The sequence below is a fragment of the Botryllus schlosseri genome, chromosome 1 (assembly GCF_051294905.1).
Source record: "Botryllus schlosseri isolate E-star chromosome 1, Bs_hap1, whole genome shotgun sequence".
Taxonomy (NCBI): domain Eukaryota; kingdom Metazoa; phylum Chordata; class Ascidiacea; order Stolidobranchia; family Styelidae; genus Botryllus; species Botryllus schlosseri.
Window position 1 is genome coordinate 40,319,004 of NC_137236.1, and position 18,475 is coordinate 40,337,478.

At 41.0% G+C, this 18,475-nt stretch overlaps 1 protein-coding gene and 1 long non-coding RNA gene across 2 annotated transcripts in view; both read right to left on the minus strand.

Moving 5' to 3' along the window:
• LOC145436443 (uncharacterized) overlaps nt 1–18,475 on the minus strand; it is a 512,022-nt gene that overhangs the window by 259,548 nt on the left and 233,999 nt on the right. The gene's annotated exons all lie outside the window — the stretch shown is intronic.
• LOC145436970 (uncharacterized) lies at nt 8,037–14,294 on the minus strand. Its single transcript, XR_013914515.1, has 4 exons — nt 14,143–14,294; nt 12,200–12,318; nt 9,624–10,499; nt 8,037–8,642 (listed from the first exon to the last, which is right to left on the minus strand). It is a non-coding gene; the product is annotated as an uncharacterized LOC145436970 (long non-coding RNA).

Below are 18,475 nucleotides of genomic sequence, written 5' to 3' on the forward strand. Positions count from 1 at the left end.
CTATTTAACTATATACTCAAATAACGTGGCATTAATTCAATCAGTTTTACGTCAACCACCTATTGTAAATTTGAAATAATCAGTTGGAATACAATATTATTGATATATTTTAATTCGAAATCGATTTTTGTACGATTTTCACCTGTAAGCTATTTAGTGCAGTTTCTCGAAAGGTTCCGGCAATGGTCTGACATAATATGTTCAATGAATTGTCTCATCTTCCCTGGTATCTTTATTTTGTTGTTCGGATGTCTTGGTAGAACCTCTATACCCTTGCTAATGAACAAGATGATCGGGAAATATATCAAGATGACTGTTTGTAGTTGGGTGCTTTGTGATCATCTAAAAAGTTTTATTTACTACATCTTAGGAGAAATTATATGCTGTGAACTCTTCCTAATGTGAAATTGGAATCTTTCATCGGTATTCGAATATACCAGGTACCAGATTTAAGCTTCTCGTTTGATAGAGTTACCCACTTTGTTGACTCAGTGGAAAATTATCAATTTACCAGTCTAAAGAATGAGACACATATGAGTATTGTAGTTAAGCCTTTCAAGGACAAATTTCATAGTTTTATACTCCTCTTTAATCTTGGTAGAATGACCAATTGATACAGGAGAATATTAATTTTCGTTGTACAAAAGTAAAATTTGTAGGCTTGACAAACTGCTTTTTTGACAAACAAATATTTCGCATCATGCCATGATAATATTGATAGAATGACTAAGAATGACATGGGTGTTCTTCATGGTCAATTAGCCATTTATGCGCTGTATAAAATTAGAAAAAACTACGATTTTCGTCCTACCAAGTGAAATATTTAAGGGTAAATAAAGTAATTTTGGGCTTTTTTAGGGGTATAAATATCTTCTGACAGTGAGTCAATCTGACAAAACTAATGTGATATTTGTAATCAGCAACCTCAGAAACCCCAGAAACGGCTCTCAGATGTTCTGCCTAAAAAATTGTTTTTCATTTTGTTGACCAGTGTAATTATTCGATATATCTTCCCATATGAACGACCAAAAAATTTCTGTAAGAGACCTCATTCAAGACCGATTAACATACCTCGCGTTTTCGGGAAATGATCACTAACAGCCTGGCATGGCAGGATGGCGCGTAGCTTATTCATCAAAGCAATAAACTCATTTTTGTAATGTTTCCACGTGACACTTAGAAGGAATCGTGAGAAACACTTAACAATAGTATACATCAGTTGCGATCCACACAATCATATTGCAACAACTGCGAGGGAAGCGATGATATGTGCTCGTATACTAATTCATATAATTCACATTCTGACAGATAAGTTGCTCGATTTATGTTCAGTACACCCTGTCCAAACAAATGTCTCATACCGAGCACATCGCATTTAAGTGCCTCGTAAAAATTACGCTGTCAAAAAATCATATGTTTGCAAACTTTGCAGTGACATGTGATGTTTGCGACATCTCCGCACGACACGTAACCAATCACTAGGAATTAACATTGGAATTTACTATTCGTGTAAGCGGGTTGGTAACACCATTTCGTGACAGGCACTAACGCTGCAGTAGTTAACGTTCACACAATTCTTGAATATGGCTGATCATAGCTCATTTTTCACAGCATGCAATACGCAAGAGGAACAGCGATTCAAGCCTTAAAGTAACGTTTATATCATCTCTAAAGCCACTTTCAGGGTGAGGACTAAAGGTTATTATAAAAGGTTATTGTTCGTGCAAACGCGAGCCTTTTTGTAAGGTTCTGTGTGAATGCTAACGCGAACCTATGACCTCACGTGACGTCATAATGATAATTCCAACCCTACATTTTAGTAACGTGATATATTAATGTTCATTGGACACGATACCTAGCGACGAATCAGGCTATATTTTGCCACAATGCTGAAGTAAATGCTGACTTTAAACGTCATTAAATGTATCACTTGTAGCGATCAAATGCTAAAATAATCCCGTAAAATCAATATCTTCCATCGCTTTGCCAACAATTTCAACGAGAACTTGTAAAGTTATATAAGCTCACTTGTCAACGGTCTAGACCTGACCTGAAAATGTATTCGGCACTGACAATTGCTACATGGATATTGAGCAGAGTATAGATCGGGGTTCTATACTCACTACTGAGATCACCCCGTAAATAAGGTATAGAATAGCCGACACCCCAAATGCACGGATTTGGTTGTTATGATAAAATAAACATAATAAATCAAGATAGATCCTGTATGCCTGCAAAATTTGTTTACATTAAACAACAATGTATTCATTATATCAATCTCATATAGTGGTTGAACAGGCATCATTCGCTGACTACCAAGATGTAATAATGTAGGTTATTTCGTTCTTGATGTACCAGTTACCAATAGATTTTGGAACCCAAAGAGGGTTTTTGCACGTTTGTGTCTAGATGCGAACCTCGATCATTTACAGATTCGTTTTAACAAAACAATCTGGGTAGCTACTACCCAACGAACATGTTGGTAATGATCCGAATTTTGGATCAAAATGTTAGGAATTTCAAGTGCCTGTCACCGCCGCTACGTAGCGATGAAAACACGTTTGTGCTAAAGCGAACCGTAAACTTATATATCAGTAGTAGTTATCCAGGGTATCAACGAACTTCGGGGATTCGCTGAGAAAGTATACGGAGTTGAGCAGGAGTCAAGACACACATCCAACTCACATGATTAGCGATGACGCGCCCGCTGGGCCCATCATTGCCTGCAGATAATTAGACGCGATCAGTAGTCGAATTGTTTCCGTTGCGGTGGTACGCGGTTTGTAATGACGAACACAAGGAAGACTTGAGTCTAGAATTGAAACCGCGCCCATTTGAAATTCGGGCCTATCCCCGATAGTTATTGATTCATTTGAAATTGAGCACTTTGCACCCCGTTGATGCAAGGCAATTCCCAGGGTCAATCCTCGATAGAATTCGTTAGAGATTACAGAATTTGTAGAGATACATATTCATATCTCGGCTTTGAAGACTTCATCTACATCGCAATGACGTATGCGTCATCTGAATATACATTACACATGACTGCACTTTGTACAGTGTACTCGTCGTTACCTAATACGAAGCAAATTATCCTTAACAAGAAGAAAACATATATATAGGCCTATGTGTTTTATTAATATTAATATTATATTAATTTATAGAGTGCCGAATATAACAATATATCATTACTACACTAGGGCGCTTTACCTAAAAGGCAATAAAATATAAAAGTAATCGATATGTATAAAAGACGGAGTGCATAGTTATAGGGCGAAATGAACACTATACTGTAGTTCGAACGCTCGTGTGAATAAAACGGTCTTGATTTTGGGTTTGAAAACATATAGCGAGTCACATAGTCTGATAGAAAATGGAAGATTATTCCACAGAATGGCGGCCGAGAAAGAAAAGGTTCTCTCGCCGTACGTCGATATTCTGACTCTTGGAACTGAAAAGAGTGTTTGCGACTGAGAACGTAGCGCTCCTCCGGGATTATTCAAGTTTTCAAGTTCGATTTTATTCATAGAATTTTCATCACTTCAAAACATCACAAGACTGCAATACAATGAATGATAGGAATATGCCAAAACGACTAGGAGTAGTCTTAAGATCAGACACCGACCTGGGCCTAGGCGATGTAAAGAGGAGACATGCACACTGAATTGAAGTAAAAGAAGCTAATATAAAGTGGCAAGTGTCGAAGGGCGAGATCGATATATGTCAGGTCGTGGTCCGGTGAATTGCGAGGGCTGACTAGTATTATAGATTGTCACTAGCTCACGAAGATACGCTGGTGCACTTTACTCCATGCATTTGAAGACAGGCCTACAGAAGAAGCTTGTATTCAAACCTGCATTTCACGGGTAACCAATGAACCAGACGCCCCGTGCCATTTGGTGGAAAAGGTGGGTTGATTTCGGTCGTACAACTCAAGGACCAAAAGGACTACTAGTTGCTGATGATTACCACTGCCATGTGCCATCCGTAAATATTTTGGAATTATGTAACTATCTTTATATACTATAAAATTGACGAGTGTTTCTGTTTACTACCGCCAAGTTGAAACGAGTCACGGGATATTGGCGTGATTCTGATAAAAAACCGTTGCTCCAGTCATAAATTATGCCATAAAGCGTTATTGCAGTGTTGAGATAAGAGTTAAATTTACTGCTATTTATCTAGGATTGCCTTGTACGTGTATAGGCCTACAATGTACATATCATGGGCAAGGCAGTGTGCTTAACAGAATTAAACACTGTTTGTGGATAGCAGTCGGACGAATCAGAAATTTAAAAGAAGCGGCACACCCTCGAATTAAATTGATGTGTAGCAGCTGCAGTCAGCAGATAATAACTTGAAATAATGTGTGACTAGAATTTTTTCCAGTTTATACTGCGCGATCCTATGATAAATACTTGAGTAAGCTCGGATTTTTCTGCTCAGCTTACTTTCCATAGACTACTGCAGACCTGCGCACAGTGCGGCCCGCGAAAGGTTGCTTGGAATTCAAAACTTAGAAGTTGCTTTTTGAATGACCTATGCAATAGGCTGTATCAACTGAACAGGAAATTCGTTTACTTTGAAGCCTATTCCTTAATATATCACGATTACACGGCCTGGGTACCTCGCATACGTAATCCTGATCCCAAATAAAGGAAAGTATGAGTAACATTTGAAGTCACAAGAAATCCCTCTTTCCATATAGTTTAGTTCAAGGGTTTAGTTCACCAACCTTTGGGCAACCACGGGCTACTTTTGGGTACTGATGGAATCGACGGGCTACCATTTACTCCCGTCGTTTACCCGTTGCCCTACTATCTGTTTTTAAATTGATAGCACTGGGCAGGAAACACATTGTGGTAAGACTTCTAAGAGATTCTTATAAATGACAACATCTCATTTCAAATATCTTGCCACCAAGACTTTTTTAGAAATCACGAATTACTTCGCACTATGTTTATATCAATTATTCAACTGTCAGCTCAAATTTTAAAATAAATCACATCACACCTTAGACTGGACATCATGCTATCTGTTCTTATATCAGTCAGTGGGAGGCCTGGTATTGCAGGCTATCAACTAGTGCGCTGTACTCGGGCATGTATAACTGGACACTGCAGCTCCTAGTGAGTGTTCCACATATCCATTAATGAGGCGTGTTCTGTGTTTGTTTTTGATGAAGTTTATGTCCTCAAAGGCTGATTCACAACGATAATTTGAACCAAATACGCTTGCAACCTTCATAGCTGCTGCGCATTTAACCACTGTACTTTTCCGTGTCAACAAAGCCTCATAAGTTTGCTGCAGCTTTGTGGGCTTTGAGCTGGTGGTCATTTTGCGGGGTTACAAATTCAATCTTCAACTATTCACCATCCAGACATAATAGATTTCATTATGCCTGACAGCAGCGTGGATTCCAGATTTTCTCATTTTTGGCCGAAGCCGGTTTGAAGCAGGATCAGTACCTTTTCTGATACGGCCGAAGTCGGATCGGAGCCGGATCAGTATTTTTTACCAATAATACGACGGCCTCAAACTCTTCCACCCTCGAATGAATAGTTAAAGTGAAACCTTCATAGAAATAAACAAATGCTAAATCCAAGTTTGGCAAAATAACTTCAGATAAGGGCTGGGTTTGATCTTCGAGTTTTTAATGTCCTGTTTGCATTGTTTCAATCAATATTCAATACCATCCTGTGAGTAGTTAAAAATATTATCGGAGTTTTTCGGGCCGGATCACGGTCATTTCTTGAATTCGGTCAAGGAGTAGGACCAGAGCTTTTAAAACCAGAAGCAGAGTTGGACCAGAGAATTTGTCGACCCGCTTCCCACTAATGTCTTCCTGAGTTCCTAAGTGGATGTCAAATTTGAATTAAAAAGTTGTACTCGATTTGTACCGCGGTATAAGTCTGAGATAGGTTCTGGTTGCGACACGATTGTTGATATTTAATGTTTTTACCATTCTCTACTAGTTGCTGACGATTACCCCAGACGAGTGTCAGCCGAAAATATTCGGGTTCATTTCACTATGAATATATTATTCAATTGTATAGCGGCAGAGCAGAGCAGTGGTTCCTAACCTTGTCTCCAGCGTCCCTCAAGCGGAAACGCCCAGGGGTTGATATGGGGGGGGGCTGAGATCAGGGGCACAATATGGGGGACGATAAAGAAAAATGGCTTCGCAGTAGATGGTGTAGTATTAGGGCACATCCTTAAGGAGTATTCAGAGCAGATTAACAGTCCACAAAATATGTCATATCCTGAAATTTTTGGTCGCGCTATGCGACGATGTTTGCTAAATATGTTTTCATAAATGTAGTGGATTATTATAATTCATGTAAAATAAATTGGACGTACTTTCAGATCGCCGATTTCCCATTAAAGCACTGCCATCACGCTTGCTAGGGTTACTTTCAACAAAATCTGTAGAACTAGGTATTATATCCTGCAGCGCATAACACGTGGAAATCGAAGAAGGAGGCTCTGTACATTACTTTTGAGAATGAGAGCCCCTTTGTTGTTTGTCGACTACTATGATCATTTACATCAGGCATATCTTCTTTTTTATTCCGTAGCTGCCGACTTGCAGCACGGCCAACTTCTAGGCTTTCACAAGACACCGCTTACACGGATGATAACGAGATGGAGCCTAGCTAGATAGGAGTTCTAGAATCGACCGTGGTCGGACTCACATCCGCAATCTATTAGTGTTGCAGCTGTGGATTATACCACTACGCTATCTAGCCACAATGGCGCGCAAGCGATGTCTCAACAAAGCCTAAAAACGAAAATGGAGCCTTGCTATAGCAAAATTTTCCAAATTAGATTAGAATAAGAATTATAGTTACGCAGTATTTTTCAAATTAGATTAGAATAAGAATTATAGTTACGCAGTATTTTTTAAAATTAGACGAGAATTGGAGTATTGAATTAGAATTACTGAATTCGCGAAAAGTTGGACATTGAATGAAGTTCGGTTAATATCAAATCAGAGTTCATAGGAATAACAAGCGTCTGTACAGAAAGCTTGGCTTTTCGCACTGTTCGGTCCTCCTGTAGCATTTTCAAGAAAACTAGAAACGTGATTGGTAGTCCAAGCAAAGATACACCTCCCAAATCAGATAAGGATGATAGGACCAGCATTTTGTTCTAATCAGTCCAACTTGACATTAATAATTATCTAGTTGTCCATGTATGTGTGCTGTAAATCAACGGACCAGTAATGAAAATCAGAAATATCAGCCTGGTGTAAATGACCACAGTTCGTAACACCATGACTTATTAGCAAATAAAGGCGTGACTCAGTTTTGACATTCCCATAAATCTTTTGAAGAACGTGTCCAAAGTACAGAACGTCAGTATACAATTAAATAGTATATTCATATTGAAATGAGACCCGAATATTCAGCAGCATACCAATACCGAGAAAACCATTACCGAGAATAGACATTAGCGAGAATGTCATTACCGAGAATGGACATTAGCGAGAATGGACATTACCGAGAATGGTCATTATCGGGAATGGTCATCACCGAGAATGGCCAATGTCCAGAATATAGCTTACTGGGACTGACCTTGCCGCGAAATTTGTACCTGAGCATCGGTGCCGAATGTGGCAACGCCGTGATGCACTCACACGACCTGTGCATATGCATAACATGAGTAGTAGACTTAGCTGGCTTTATTGCCCGCCAATCCCAGAAGGCCACGTCTCCTTAATTGCCACGCCTACATTGCCACATCATCCGCCCATTGCCGCACCTATGGGACGCCTATTGTCACATCATCCACCCATTGCCGCACCTTTAGCACACCCATTGCCACATCATCAGCCACATCCATTGCCACATCATCAAGCGCCACGCCCATTGCTACATCATCCACCCATATAACACCCATTGCTACATCATCATGATTATGCGTACTGAGCTGTTTTTGAGAATATGAATTCTCGTGTAATACACTAAACTTTGAACTAGATTTCATAACGTCATCACAGAGGAATCAGCCAACTATCTTGATCTAGGTTGTAGGTTCGAACCCTGTAGTCACCGCATTTCATACGATTCAGCACCTTTCATGTCTCCTAACTTTTACTCGGTCTCATTGAAATAGCATTGTATAGTGTACGATTTTATTTCGAAAAAAGAGCATATCAATGATATCGTTGATCGTTATTGCGCCGATTTGCGTGCTGAAATCCTCCAGATCGGTTGGTGTTTCGAGGTACACCGCTTTGCTGCCATCCGACGCTGCGATCCGAGTTCTTGCGTTCGATCTGACCGTTTTGTTTGATGTAGCGATCGTTGGCTTGTAGTATATACGATACGAGCGGAAGGTCGGGATTAGGAACAACTACGCTGGGCGAATAGATGACGAATTCGTCAGCTGGATTCAGAGGTTGATAATGCTCGATCCCGTCGCGAGTATACGTAACGACCAGACCTCCTTCATGCTTCAGAGTGGCTCGATATTTCTGAATGGTCCCGTTTGTGGAATGTACAAAGAGTTGATCCGAGGTCAATTCTGCTCCATTCGAAGCTTCGATACGTAATTTTGTGATGTCATTAAAAAGATACAAGTCTTTTCTATAGGGCCCCTGGGCTAGAATAGTATCTCCACGGATTGCTAGACTCATTCTTTGAAAAGAAATATCAAACATAAGTACAACAGTCATCACGCAATTCCACCTCGCCATCAAATTTAGTCGAGTCTCTTCTTATATTAGGTGTCGCATAACAGACATTACGAATATATTGCAACCCCTTGCGCTTTATGAGAAAAGGACACGTAGGATAAAACTTTGCATGCTCGAGCCAGGGGTCATCGCACGGCAACCAATTTTGAAACAGCCCACCACACGAGAAACACTTTAAATGATCCTTATAGCCCAAATAGAGCAATCCGCAGTCTGCAAGCTCGGTTCCAGAGGTATTGATATTATCCGGCCACCGCATAAATGTGCTTAGTCTACGAGCATAGCGTACCATGTTATAGAAAACGGGGTCATTCAACGGGGAGACAGTTACATCTCTATGCTTCGCATAGCATTCATAAATCTTTTCTCCTCTGTTATTTATCATAGCTTGGTACTGTTCAATGGGACCCGTCCGAGTTTCATCTTCGCTTATATCTATGCTACTTGTGGTACCGATGCAAGCGCAGTTTAATGCAGCATAATTTGTAGGATCCACACTACGCTTAGGTAGCGAATCGCTTTGATCAATGTTCGACATTGCTATCCAAATTGATATACTCTCATGATTAGTATGCTTTATATAGATATTGAGCTATGCACCATCGAAAAATGTGCTTGGTGCCGATCGAATGATAGGCCCCGAGGTCATATCACGGAAATTAGAACGTCGACTGCTCACAGAAAAAGACACGTACCTCATATCCGTTGATGGTACGTATTATCATTAATTAGAATGCTAGTAAGAATGCCACGAGTACAATCACGCGCTCTCCGCATGCAAAGCGCATGTAGTTCACTATATAAGAGAGGCTCGAATACGAACTAAACTATACTGCAAAAAGGATGTCGACAATGGAGAAAGCAAGCGACGTAGTTAGCGAATCAACAACTATGATTCCTGATAATCAAGCAGATACATTACCGATTGGTGATTTCGATTCCGATGTCGATGCAGAATTGATCGAAGTTACGATTGCAGCTGAAAAGAGTAAAGAGGCGGAAGCTAGTGATGATGACGTAACAATTATTGATGAGGTAGTGGCGCAATCTGATGAGGCTCCCTTAGCTGACGTGGTGACTCCGATCAATATCGGTATACCACGACCGGTGATGGGACCAAGTGAACCTAAATCTAAGCGCAGACTCGACTTCGATAAGAGCATACTACCAGTTGGTGCTCAATTTACGCCTCCACAGAGTACTGATAACTCGACAGCTGTGACCAGTGCCCAAAGCCCACCTCACTCACCGATCATCGCCCCATGGAGAGTTTATTCGTCCCCTTTTCGCAATAAGCGACGTCGTATCGCTAATAACGTATTGGACGAGGAAAAGTTTGATGGTCTGATTTATAATTTGGATTACCCTCTACTTACGATTGATGATGGTGTATTATTTTTCCGTTCTCTTGAGCAGAATATCGAGGAGGTGTTGTTTGTTGATCGAAAACGGAGCCCTAATTTTCTCCGTGCTGTGTTCATTATCACCCTAATGGAGGCTCATATGCATAAGAAATATTTTGCGCCTCACTTCTTTATAGAAAGCAAAAATCAAACAGGGAAAGAAGTGTTGATCGATTTGTTGCTCTCTGACGATATCGCCAACTTCCTAGATCCTTTTCATCCGAATCTAGAGGCGTTCAAATTTCACAATACCGAGAAATCTATTTCAGTGATGCGCAATTGCGGGTCTCTATTTTTCGATAACAAGATGTTGCAGGAAGCCATTATGTACATTCATCGCAGTCCTTTGCAGTCTGCTTACGGACAAGTAAAGCCGTCGTCGTTTTGGCTCGTTTCTGAAATTCAGAATGGCAGTGATGTTATGTTACGCAATTTGGGAGGGATGTTTCAATCTAGCACAGTGATTATTCGCTTCGGTAATCAGTGTTATCCTTGCTACTTGCCTGAGATGAATAAGCATGCTCGCCGTAAAATCATACATGATATATTTGCTCGTACATTCATACCGTCAGATTCCGGATTTGAGAGTGATTCCTCTTATGTTGAAAACGATGTGCATGCACGTGAATTTTATGCCAAATTCGATGAGCTCAAACGACAGTACAATGACTGGTATATTTGATTTGTTTTCTCAGATTAATATGGAACCTTTTAATTGTGGTAAAGATCTAAATATGTTGGTACAACAATACGGTTCGGGAGACACAAGACGTACGCGAGATGCTACGACTGCTACCTTTGAAGGTTTTATTGATGACGATATCAAGAGAGTTGCCACTTGGCGAAAAATGGTCTCACTGGAAGGATATGGGGAATGGCAAAAAGATTTTCTCGTTATAGCAAAAAATGTGCTTAAAGATATCGATAAATTTGCTCCCAATGCCGATGAACTGCGTAACTTGGAAAATATCAAATTTCTATTTCTTTATGAAGCTTTCAAGTGTAAATTGCGACTGAAATACGGAATAAATTTATGAATGTGTATTTTTGCAGAATATAGTTAAAAATATATGGCTCGTCGAAGACGCTACGAGGAAGATGCTAGCTTTATCATCGATGAATCGCTCGGTTTTGATAACGACGCAACAGAGGTTTTGCAATCGCACTCCAATTCGAATATCGATTCCGAATGGATTAATAGCAGGAGGGTTGCAAGAGGTGCGAGAGAGGCGATCAATGTACGTCTAATCGGGAGAGGTATGAATGATATTCATGGGCGCATGTCATCGATATTCCCGAGAAGATTGCGACAATTCAAAGCTAACTATGCATACGGCTTCTTGCTGTATAATCGAGAGACAGAAAGACATAGCTATTTTCATCCGCAATCAACCCGTGCTGTTTTGGATCTACCGACACCTATACTTTCACGGGAGGACTTTGATCGTTTCATTAACGAAATCGATTTATCAGCTGCTTACGAGCAAGCGAGACAAGCAAGACCGGACACTAAGTTTTACTGCGTTGCTATATTACATATTCAATTTTTCTTGTATGAAATGCCACGAGTTTTACTGGGCTGCCCTAGTGCATCGATATCTAAGGAGCTAAAAAACTGTCGTTATATAAGAACATTTATTCGAAATAGACGTGGAGAACTACTGAACGATTCGCTATGCCTCTTCCGTTGCTTATCCCAGTTCATCAAGAAAAAACGAGACGAGAAGCACGTCGCACAATTGGCCTCTCAATTTCGTGAACGGTACCGTATCCCTATAGATGACGGTGTACCACTCGATGAGTTGAGTAAAGTTGAGGAATGTTTTCACGTAAAGATACTTGTCTATGAAAAACGTGATCATCAAGCATTTTTATTGCGACAGTCCGAAGCGGATGACCCAGTGGTTCATATACACATGGAAAGTGCACATTCTTGCCTGATCACAAATATCGAACTTTATTCCCAGACATTCTTTTGTGAATCGTGTAAAGTTTTCTTTCAGACTAAGGATAATTTAACGCGTCACCTAAAACGCAAATGCACAACGTCCCAAGGGAGGAAATATGCTAGCGGGGTATACCGACCGAAACCCACCGTATTCGAGCAAATGGAATCCGAAGGCATTTTCGTTGAGAACCAAAAGAGATTCTTCCCGTACCGTATGTGTTTTGACTTTGAATCCATGCTCGTGAAGGATGAGCTCAGAGCTAATTCTGCAAAAGTAGAATACGTTAATAGGCACGTCCCCGTCTCCGTGTCCTTATCGAATAACGTAACGAATGAAACTAAAACTTTCATATCCGACGGTTGTCCGCAGACGTTAATCGATGAAATGATCGGGTAAATTTATCGCGTACAGGAACTCGCCTCAGCTGAAATGCGAGAATCTTTTGCCAATGAAATAATCGAACTTGAGAATTTGATTGAAGAACGGAAATTGATCGATCCCTCTAATAGAAGAACCTATTTGGATAATATCTCGCTTCGACTCCATACGTGGCTCGATCAAATACCCATAATCGGTTTCAATTCTTCGCGCTACGATCTGAATTTATGCAAAAAATATCTAATCAAATCCTTGCACAAGGAAAGCGGATTCTTCGTTTTGAAAAGGAACAGCGCCTATTTGACAATCGCAACGCACAGATTAAAATTTCTGGATATTTCGCTATTCCTGAGTCCGGGTTATAGTTTGGACGCTTACATGAAGCTATACGGGGATGGGGTGAACGCAAAATTTTATTTCCCCTACGAATATCTCGATAGCATCGAGCGCCTCGACGAAACGTCGCTACCGAGTCATGAATCGTTTTACAACGCGTTCCGCAATTCGAATATAACGGAAGAGCAATACGCAGAATGCGTCGCTGTATGGCAACGCGAGGGTATGACCGCATTCCGCGATTTTCTCCGATATTACAACGAAGGTGACGTCATTGGCTTCTTAACCGCGCTGAATAACAATTTCGAATTTTACAAAACGCTCGGCATCGATATGTTCAAGGGTAACGTGAGCCTTCCGAATATAGCGAGTAGACTGATGTTTCGTGATTGCTACGATATCACTCTTCTGAATAAGGCCAATGCTGACCTTCACGAAACGATTCTGAACAACTTGGTAGGAGGTTTGTCACAGATTACGTCACGGTACGCTATGGCGGGTGAAACGAAAATACGCAGTCTTCGCTACGGTGACAGTGCTAAAACCGTCAAGAAAGTAGTAGGATATGACGCAAATGCCCTCTATTTGGGGTGCATAAATCAAAATATGCCAACGGGTTACCCTATAAGGTGGATTTATGATGAGGAAAAGCAAAAATTCCATAAACAGCGCGTTTGGCCTACTCATGCGGAGCGCGAATGGTTGGAATACGAAAGTCACGTTCGTGACATCAAAATTCAGCACGCCTGGAACGGTAGTCAAGTGAGAATCGGAAATAAACGCCTATTTGTCGACGGGAACGCCGGTAAACTCATCTTTCAGTACGATGGGTGCTATTACCACGCTTGTAGGAGCTGTTTCCCCGATAAAGAGAACACCGAGAGGCGTGAACTCACCAAACAAAACACGGAATATTTGGAAAAATTGGGATATACCGTTATCCGTATGAAGGAATGCGTTTGGACGAATATGAAACGAGACCCTGAAATTGCGCAATTTGTCTCAAAGTTCGAGCGTAAAGTCACGAAAGCTTATTATCTCACTGAGGCGCAGTTGCTCAAGCGCACGCTCGACGGCTCATTTTTCGGTGCAATCGAGTGTGACATTCATTGTCCCGACCATTTAAAATCGAAATTCGAAGAGTTACCTCCTTTTTTCAAACATATGGAAGTAAACGAGTGCGATATCGGTGAACATATGCGTGAATACGCCAAGGAAAACAATATTAAGTTTCCGAAAAAATTTCTGGGCTCTAGTTATTTCACGAAAAAACAGTTATTTAATACGGATTTGCTTCAATGGTGCTTGAAAAGCGGCATGATCGTGACTCGCGTATTCCAAGCTGTCGAATATGAACCAAAACAAGTTTTCACACCCTTCGTTGAGCGAGTATCCTCTGAGCGTCGCAAAGGCGATGTCCTCCCAAAAGATCCGGCCCGTGAAATGGAGGCGTTGACATGGAAGACGATTGGAAATAGTGCTTTTGGCCGCACTATTCAAAACCCTAATAAATATAGGGAACACGAATACGTTACGTTGGAAGAATTACCGTCGTGCGTTGAAAAAAGTAGCTACGCGTCCGCTAAACATTTGTGACGAAAACCCAGTCATTGTGGGCTTCTTTATATTCTGCTGTGCCAAGCTGAGAATGCTCCAGTTTCTATATGACTGCCTACATGTGTATTTGGACGATAGCGATTGGGGTTTTCTCGAAACAGATACTGATTCGGCGTACATAAGCTTAAGCTCCGATACGATCTATTCTCTCATCAAGCCTTCCATGAAAAAACAATTTTTTGAAAATCACGACAAATGGTTCGTGGCTCGCGCATGTGCAGAGCATAAATGTGATTTTGAACGAGATCCCGTTGGTTTTAAAACTGATAAAGCATGCTGCATTGAGGTTCGCAATTACTCGAAGCGTATACCGGGTTTATTCAAAGAAGAGTGGATCGGAGATGGGTTTATAGGCCTAAATTCCAAGACCTATTATTGCAAAGGCGACACCGATAAATACAGCTCGAAAGGGCTTCAAAAAACGGCCAAGAAAACTTTCAAAGATTTCAAAGGCATTCTTCAAAATAGATCGATCACGGGTGGCGTCAATAGTGGTTTTCGTTGCTATGGGAGCGATATGTTTACGTATAAGCAATATCGAAGTGCTTTGAGTTATGGTTATTATAAAAGGATTGTGCTTGATGATGGAATTCATACATTGCCTTTATCTCTGTAATAAATGGATCGAATACGTACATTGCATGCTCCGTTTCGGATGATCGTAATTGGTCCGAGCAGTAGCGGGAAGAGTTATTTTACTTACGAGTTGGTGAAGAACGCAGAGAAGATGATTAGACCGGCTCCTGAAAAAATTGTATGGCTGTATAATAATTATCAGGCGTTGTACGATAAAATGAAAGGGGTAGAATTTTCGCAAGGGCTCTCCGAACTCAAAAAGTTACAGAAAGGAAATAGGCACGTTCTCTTGGTGATCGACGACATGATGACGGAAGCGAAAGAGGCTAGAGATCTATTCACTCGATACAGCCACCACGCAAAGACTAGTGTCGTGTTCATATGTCAAAATTTGTTCTATAGGGGTCAAGGCTTTCGGGATATGACCTTGAGCGCGAGCTATATCGTGATATTTAAAAATCCCCGTGATGCGAGTCAAATCAGTTTTCTTTCACGTCAAATGTTCCCGGATAAAGCCGGATTCCTTACGGAGGCTTATAAAAAGGCAACTCGAACACCGTTCTCGTACATACTGGTTGACGTGACGCAAGAGACAGACGAAAATTATCGTCTTCGCAGCAAAATATTCCCACATCAAAAGTTGACGGTATATCAACAATAAATACAGCTCGCGCTGCAGATTTTAGGGCATTCAACATGTCGAAGAGGGGAAGTAACATATCTCGAAAACGATTGAGCGACTATCACGTTAAATTAAAACTTTTGAAAAACGCTAAAGGGAAACAACGAAAAGAACTTTTGTCGAACAATCAATTTTTAAGTTGCGTTTGCCAGTGCGTTCATAACTTGGCTTCAGGGACAGTACGTATCTCCCCGTCTAGAAAGTTGAGGCTTGGAAAACACAAATCCGATATCAGACAATTGCTGGCGCAAAAAACTCGCAGAGGTCAACGGAGGGTGCTACAAAAGGGTGGATTCCTCTCAGGTATAAAGATTATGATAAAATAGCAACTTTTTTCTAACTAGTCTGTTTTAGCTATATTAGGCGCTGCAATCCCCGTCATCGGGAGTCTGTTGGGTAAACTTTTCGGAAAGAATGCGTGAACTACAATTCCCCGCATTTCGAAGCAAGGACGAATGGGAAAAGAAATTTGATAAACATATATCGAAAATTAAAAGCTCTCCATTGAATGCTTCCGAGAAACTTGCTCTGTATAGGCATGGTATTGCTCAACTGAGAAACTTGAGAAAAGACGTAGACGCAGCGACCGCCCGCCCTCCCGCCGCACACACGGGGCTCGCGAGCCCCGTAGCGAAAAAAAAGCGCCCGCAAAAGAAACGCCCGCGCCGGATTCCACAACCTTCGTTTCCCTGGCTTTATAATAGACAGCGTAAGCCTAATCCCCGTATATACGGGAAAGAATGGGAGACGTAGACTATTTTGATCCGAAACAGCCCAAATCGTATAGGGGCGCTCATTTGCAAAAGGAAAAAGAATGGCTTAAAGGACAAGATACTTATACTTTTCATTTTCCGTTACGTAAGAAATTTAGGCGTGAACGTGTAGTGGTCTCCGGTATCAATGCTCAGTTTCAGAGCGATTTGATGGATCTGCAATCTATTTCAAAGTACAATAGCGGTTTTCGTTTTGTGGTGGTGGTGATTGATATTTTTAGCAAATACCTTTGGATGATAGCGATTAAAAATAAAACTGCTTCAAGTATGATTTCTGCTTTCAAACGTGTGTTTCGTGAACGCGTACCGTTAGTGTTACAAACCGATCAAGGTAGCGAATATACCAATCGCGCTTTCCAGAATTATCGAAAGGAGAACAAAGTTAGATATTTCTATACGAGGAGCGAATTAAAATCCTCTGTCGTTGAAAGGGTGATTCGTACTATGAAGGCGATTATGTATCGATTTTTCACAAAAAATAACACGAGGAATTACGTGAGCGCTCTCGATGACTTAACTTACTCCTACAACAGGACGTACCATCGTAGCATTGCCATGGCCCCAAACCAAGTGAATTCGTCTAATCAGGAATCGGTTTGGAGAAGACTTTACGGGTTTCAAGAAGCTAAACAACCCGACCTCGCTGTAGGAGTACCCGTCCGTATATCGAAAATTCGAAATCTTTTTGAGAAAAGCAGCCTACCCAACTGGCAACGGGAAATTTTCTATATCGCAGACGCCCAAAAGGGGGATCCCCCAATGTATCGCTTACGTGATTACGGTGGTGAAGTCATACAGGGTAGATTTTATAGAGAGGAGCTCCAACGCGTAAAAGAACCGCAAACTTGGCGTGTCGAGAAGATTATAAGAAGGCGTAAACGCGCGGGACGAGAACAGTATTTAGTGCGCTGGTTGGGATATGGAAGTGGATTCGACAGCTGGGTCGATAAGAAGGATATCGTCTAGTCGGAACCTTTATCAGTTTTTGGCGCAACTAGTAATCATACTGGTCATCGTATCGTTCTCTCTCTATAATCTTACCATTTCGAATGGGAACAAAGAGCTTTGGATATCACTGCTCTCCTCTTGCATTGGTTATATGCTCCCGAATCCCAAGCTCAAAATATGAGCTACGTCACGCTATTTTCGAACGCTTCCATGGATAAATTTCCTGATAATACAAGAGCGAGTTATTGCGTTGAATTGGACGTCCCGAAAAACGTGGAAGATACAGAAGTTTCTCTGGCTGAGATCTCCTTCCCTACGGATTATCAAAAACAGTATAGGATCACGAAGAATAGGTATGGGATCAGATCGCAAAAGAGAACAAGAAAATTTCATTTTAAATTGGGAGAATACGACTCGTTATATGACATGTATAGATCGTTGGAAAGAGACAATCCTGATGCAAAAGTAACATGTTTCCCTGAAAATCATAGTATGTCTATCTCTATACCTCATAACGAGGTAACCGACAAATTGCGACCAGAGACGGACATAGGGCATAGTAGCTTGCTACGCCTCGGAGAATTGTACGGTGCTCTTATGCATAAGGAAACGAGGGAGGAGTTATTGGTGTTTCATTTCCCGAATACTAATTGTACATTGTGGAATTATTTTTTCACCGAGGGTATCATTCATTTGAACTTTCGCATGCGACATGATCCGACTATCGATTTCGTTTATGTTCATTGTAATATCATTGAGCCACAAGAAGATAGCGGTAGGCTCTTACCGTTGTTACGCGTCGTTCAGGTGAACAATCGTAAATCATTTTCGAAATATTACACGAAGCCTTTTTATTTCCCTGGTAATATAAATAGGCTAGAACGCGTCGAAATATCGCTACTTGATGAAAAGGGACAGAAAATACCCTTTCGAAGTTCTCCTTCGAGTGTTGTATTGCATTTTCGTAGACGGGGAGTTGCATTATGAAATATATTCATATTACGTCACACGAGTCTGATTTTACTCTCGATCTCGCGAAACCGATAGATTCTGGTGAATGGGAGATAGGGCTTGCCGAGTTGTCTTTTAAAAATAATTTTCAGCCCACGTTC